Source organism: Aythya ferina (genome assembly GCF_964211825.1).
Source record: "Aythya ferina genome assembly, chromosome: 2".
Taxonomy (NCBI): Eukaryota; Metazoa; Chordata; class Aves; order Anseriformes; family Anatidae; genus Aythya; species Aythya ferina.
The window spans coordinates 41,698,558-41,704,623 of NC_140297.1; the positions used below are offsets into that span (position 1 = coordinate 41,698,558).

General features: G+C 44.6%; 1 long non-coding RNA gene across 1 annotated transcript; it reads left to right on the forward strand.

Annotated features, from left to right (window-relative positions):
* Positions 1 to 1,256: 1,256 nt before the first annotated feature.
* On the forward strand, positions 1,257 to 5,218 carry LOC311432500. Its single transcript, XR_014690090.1, has 3 exons — positions 1,257 to 1,393; positions 3,486 to 3,507; positions 3,592 to 5,218. It is a non-coding gene; the product is annotated as an uncharacterized lncRNA (long non-coding RNA).
* Positions 5,219 to 6,066: the final 848 nt, after the last annotated feature.

Sequence of the window (6,066 nt, forward strand, 5' to 3'; positions counted from 1 at the left end):
CCTGAGGCTTCTGAGCACAAACCTCTCAGCTCTTGAATTTTGATCCTTTTCTTCTATAGACATCTGTAATGTCTTTCTTAGGAAAATGTCCTAATAATATTATGGCAAATTCAGTGGTGATGGGACTGAGATTCCTGGAAAATGTAATATATTTCCAAGATCTCTGATAAATATTAAGCAGTAAATAAAAATTCAGCATCTAAAATAGTTTTAGTTTTCTGTCCTGCCTCTCTCACAGAATTTGCCAACTTAATAGTAGCAGCCTTGTTCATGAAACTACTCCTGAACCACTACAGTTTTCAGCCCAGCTAATATAAAACTGAACTAATTTTACTTACTATCTCCCTTCCTTTGTCAGTCTTCCATTTTTCCTAATATTATACCATCTTGAATTCTGCCAAAGGAATGCTTGCAGATGGAAATGTTGCCTTATGATTGAATGTTGGCTGTAGCTTTTGAAGGCGAGGTTAGGAGTATGAGTAAGGTATGAGTGCAGAAAATGCCAAAGGAAACATGAATGCCAAAGGATACTTTTACTGATCTCAGGGTTTATCCTTACCTCATTGTGAGAAGCTTTGATACTGATACCTCTGTTTGCCTTTGGCTTTAACGTTTGCTTTTCTAAGTCCTCAGAAATGGTTCTAATTCATGATACACAAAATGTGAGACAAAGCACAGGCTGCTGCTGAAACAGGCTATCATGTGGAGGAGCAGCTAATACACCAGAGGGTTTTGCTGCCATCCAGAGGGACTTAGACATGCTGGAGATGTTGGCTGTCAGGAACCTCAGGAAGATCAGCACAGGAAAATGCAAAGTCCTGCCCCTGGGGAGAAACAACACCAGGTACCAGTACATACTGGGAGCCACCAGTTGGAAAGCAACCTGGCAGAAAAGGTCTTAGGAGCCCTGGTGAACACCAAGTTGAACATGATTCAGCAATGTGCCCTTGCTGATAAGAAGGCTGACAGAAGGTTCTCTGAATCTGGGATACTCAAGTGTCCAGGAAAAGAAGAAAAGCGCTTAATAACAACTTCATAAACTACATTACCACTGTGATTTTTAAGTGATTCTGATGCAGATCTTGCCATTAACCTCTAAACTTCAGGGTCTATTATCCTTTACACAACAGTCTCTTCAGTATATTAATCACGAGCATTTCTATTTTATATTAACAGGTCCAGTGAAAGGGCACATGAAGTGCTCAGCATATCCTGTTTGAAGACTTTCAGCACTGACATCATTGAGGATGCACTGAATAACTGAGGCATCCAGACCCTGTTCAGGCTTAAGCCATCTGTGCAAGAACAATACTAATTTTTACTCACAATGGCAACCATGAAAAGAAAAACCTTCCCATATGCTGTTTAATATGGATGGCAATCTCTGCCCCAGGTAAATCTGAGCTGTTAGAGCAAACTGTGTGTTTCTGATTAACAGCTCATTTTTCTCTCTTAATTACAACCATGCACTTTCTGTAAAATCACTTCAGAGACCATTTGAGGAAAGAGGAAAGACAGAAAGTCATCACTGGTTACCCATTCTCATAGTGTTTCTTCTGTTTTCCTGCTATTGGAGTTGTGGATATTTGAGGCATTGCTTGCAAAAATAATGTTACAGTAATACAGCTGACTAATGGCTAAAGCTCTAAAAGCACATACATTTGTTGTAGCTGGGGAAGGTAGTACTTCTAGGAAAGTAAATATCCTGCACCAGTTTCTGAATGGGAAGAAAGGGCAGAGCTTCTTAGACAATCTATCGTGATTTTTTTCTTAGTCAAAAGAGAGACGAAAGAAGCAGGCAGTATGGATGAAAAGATAGACGGAGATCTGTCAGTTGATCCATGAGATTGTCTTTAAAACCTGCCCAGATGTCACTGGACTCTTCTGTTACAATCCCATTTTTTAAACAGCCTCTTTGTCCCCAGGTTGTGCTAGGATGAGAGCATGGGTTCTGCCCACTTTTCATGCTCTCAGTAAGATCTTCTCAAAAAGGCATGCACAAGCCCTGCTTGGAGATGTGGGGGGAGTGCCACTCACCAGAATGCAGCTACATGTATAACAAAGGGACTGATCCTGTCACTTCTCAGCCTCAAAGTCCCTCTCTAGCTTCAGGTGGGAGTACTGCAGGAAAATTGGAAGGAGAGGGAAGTTTCCCTTGAGAAAAAGGCTTGGTGTTCAAACAGAATTAATGCTAACACATTCCTCATCACAAACAGTTCTCAGAAAATGTGATGTAGTATTTCAGAGAAAGGGAGGAAAGATCTTATGGATTTCATTCAGAGGAATATTCCAACATATATCTATGCATCTGACTGTGCGTTATAAAGCCACTGATGCTAGTCTCTTTACAGTCTCTACACACAAAGTCTGTATTATCCCTATCTCTGTATCATTGTTTGAACCATTTCACACGTATTGTTAAAAGTGAAAATGAGGTGACCAAAGAAGAACTACACAGTTAAACATAACAGAGCTTATAACATAACAATCCAAACACATACAGGATGTCTCTTTTTTCTCAAGTTTTGGGTTGCATAGTCTGGTGAATAATCAGAGAGGAAAAGGACAAGGGGAAGAGGGAAAAAGATAGGAAGCTAGCTCCTACCCGACTGCTTGGTTTTCTTTATAGTCATACTTAAATTTGAAATCTCTCCTAGATGGACTGGGGCCTGAGTAATGTTTAAAGAGAGAGCTGCATAGATTGCACATAGGCCCTATAGAGAGGTTCCTTGCACAGGACCTGGGAAGGCCGACATTATCAACGATGTGGTGAAGGTTTGTCAGGACAGCTCTTTCAGTGGAAGGCAGACAGGCATCACTGCAACCCTCTTAAATACCTAGAAACTGGGTTAGGATGAGGAGTTGAGTGAGCAGGCCATGCCAAATAGCAGAACTAGAAACAGCACAGAGACAAGGACAGACCAGGAGCTACACACTGACAGTGCAAGAGCATCAGGAGGTAATAATCCTCATTGAAGGTGCAAGAGAATCTACCCAAGTGACTCCTCTCATCTCTGTGAGGACTGTGACAAAGAGAAGTAAAAGCATTAATAGTTCTTATAACCCTGAAAATAGGTAAACTGAGCAGAAGTGTGTAGGAAAGGATAGCTTCTGGGTTGTCATTTAGCTTCTTGGTCATTTACTCCCATGGTTCTCCTCTCCCAACTTTCTCTCATATTCTGTCCCTCTGCTGCTACCATCCCTTAGCTTCTTTGCTACTGAGTACTCAATAAGCACTGTATTCAGTAACCTAAACTCACTTATCTAATCATATAGAATAAAATTCAAACAATGCCTCACAGGAGTCTCATGCAGCAACTCTCTAAATGACCCTTACGTCACTTACTCCCTCAGTTCCAGTCCTTGGTGGGCCTGAACACCAAAGAGGACAGTGTCATGGGCACTCTGGAACCCCTTAAGATAGCAGTTGAGAATCTCATAATTTTACCACCAGGGAGGGAAATACATTCATTTCTGTTTTACAGACGGACCCGTGAGATCACAGAAGTAAGATGAAAATCAATAATTTGATTTGACTCTTCCAAATCCCAGGTCAGTACACTACTTTGGTCTTTCTTGTTTTGATTTCAGATGCTTTAGATCAAACCTGTTACCTACCTTCTGTCTTACCCTGAGCCTCTGTTTCTTCAGTAGCCAAACAATGGTACCCAACACACATGAGCTGTGCCTTGAAGTTGCACGTAGTTGTTGCTTTGTGACAGGACCCAAGCTGGCTGGGATTTTGGGATGGATTTGTCAGTACTTTCCTCAGAATAAAGTTACCTTAAGCACCAAGATGGGTTCATTTTCAACTCTGTGTTCTAACGGAACAAAGTTACTTTTCAAACAGAGAACATTCAGACAGGTCTACTGGATGAGATATATTAAAAGAAAATACAATGAAAACAAATGTCCCCTGTTCCCTGTCGCTTACTGCATTCCTGCAGAGCAGACCTTTTCTTCCAGTCCAGCAACTGTCAGCAGCTTCCCAGGTTGCCACAGGTTTATCAGCCCTCTCTGGACCAGTGCCTTGAAACTCAGAGAAGTGTTTTTTTCATCACATGGCATATATGCTCTTTGCTTTTACAGCATTCCTCCCTCTCCTTCAAAAGACAGCTTTCCTTGGCCATCTCCATCCAACAGTTTTCCTCAGGCAGAGCCCATGAGAAGCACTCAGGAGAAGCATAATCCCCTCCTCTTCCCCTCACTTTTTTCCTCCCAGATGGAGCAATCAGGCAAGTAGCCTTACAGCCTACCACCTAGTTACAGCTTTTTAACAAGCTGTGGTGGGCTGTACTAATATGTTGTAATAACCAGTACCTTCACAGGTGTTGGTGGTGAAATGCTGTAGTGGGTTTACGTGGCAAGGTTTTGGCAGCAGGGAGCCATAGGGGTGGTTTCTGTGAGAAAGATCTAGAAGCTGCCCCATGTTTGGGAAGGGCCCCATTGTTTTCCAGATCTGAGCCAATAAGCGATGTTGTTTGCGCCTCTGTGAGAGCATATTTAAGACAGGGAAAAAACGCTGTGCCAGACAGCAGCCAGGAATGAGAAACAGCCTGCAGGTGCCAAGGTCAGTGTAGAAGGAGGGGGAGAGGTGCTCCAGGCGCCAGAGCAGAAGTCCCCTGCGGCCTGTGGTGAGGACCATGGTGAAGCAGGATGTCCCCCTGCAGCCCATGGAGTACCACGGTGGAGCAGGGTTCCACGCTGCAGCCCATGGAGGAGACCACGGTGGAGCAGGTGGCCCTGCACCGACGGAGGCTGCCGCCTGTGGAAGACCCCTGCCGGAGCAGATTCTGGGCCGGACCTGTAGCCCGTGGAGAGGAGCCCACGCAGGAGCAGGTGACCTGGCAGGAGCTGCTGCCCGTAGGGGAGCCAGGTTGGAGCAGTTTTCTCCTGAGGGATGGACCCCGTGGTACGGACCCATATCTGGAGCAGTTCTGGAAGAGCTGCTGCCTGTGGGAAGCCCACGCCGGATCAGTTCATCAAGGACTGCATCCCGTGGGTGGGACCCCACAGCACAGGGGACGAGAGTGACCGAGAAGGAGCAGCAGAGAAGAAGTGCTGTAGACTGACCATAACCCCCATTCCCCTGCGCCGCTCGGGGGGAGGAGGTGGAAGAGGGTGGATGGGGGGGGAGGTGCTTTTGGTTTGCTTTTTCCTTTGTTTTCTCACTTCTCTCACTTGTTAGTAATAGGCAATAAATCTTACTATCTCCTTATGCTGAGTCTGTTTTGCCCGTTACAATAATTATTGCGTGATTTTCTCGTCCTTATCTCAACCCTTGAGCCCTTTTCACATATTTTCTCCCCCATTCCTCTTTGAGGAGGGGGAGTGAGAGAGTGGCTGTGGTGGAGCTCGGCTGCCCACTCGAGCGGAACCATGACAAATGCCTGAGCGGGCCCTGTTCCCTTTCACAGCTTCAGGAAGCCTGCTTTTCACTCAGACATCACTATTTCTATGCATGCCAGTTCAAGGCCCCATTCAACTCATCTTTTGACACAGCAGTCCTGAGGCTCCATACATTAGACAGGTACCTGGGCCCTTTGCTAAACTACTGTTGGGCCCCTTTGACAAGCCTCAGAAGTTACACCCCAAAAGCTGTTTTTTCGACAAGAGACAGCAAGACTGGGTAGGGTCCAGACCAAGCAACACTTTCTATTTAAAGGCTGAGCAGGCTAAATGCACATGCTTCCTGGCAGTGAAGGGACTTGTGAGGGTACATACAACAGGAGTAGGCCACATTGAAGAAATGGCTCACACAACATTTCTCCACATGTGCACTCCTAAGGCCTTGTGTAGATCTTCTAACATCCTGTCCAAATATCTGTAACTGACCATCTCTTAGCTTATCTCCATGGTTTTATCTGAGGTGTTGTCTCCCAAATCAACCTTTTCCCCTTTCCCGCTTTCTGTCTGTTATCACCTCTAAGGCTGCCAAAGGGGCAGCTATGATAGTGTAGCTGTGTAGCCTTTTTTTTTTATTATTATTTATTTCTATATAGATACTGATCCTCATTTCTACAACTGAGGGAACTATGACGGAGTTTCAATGTAATCATATCTCTC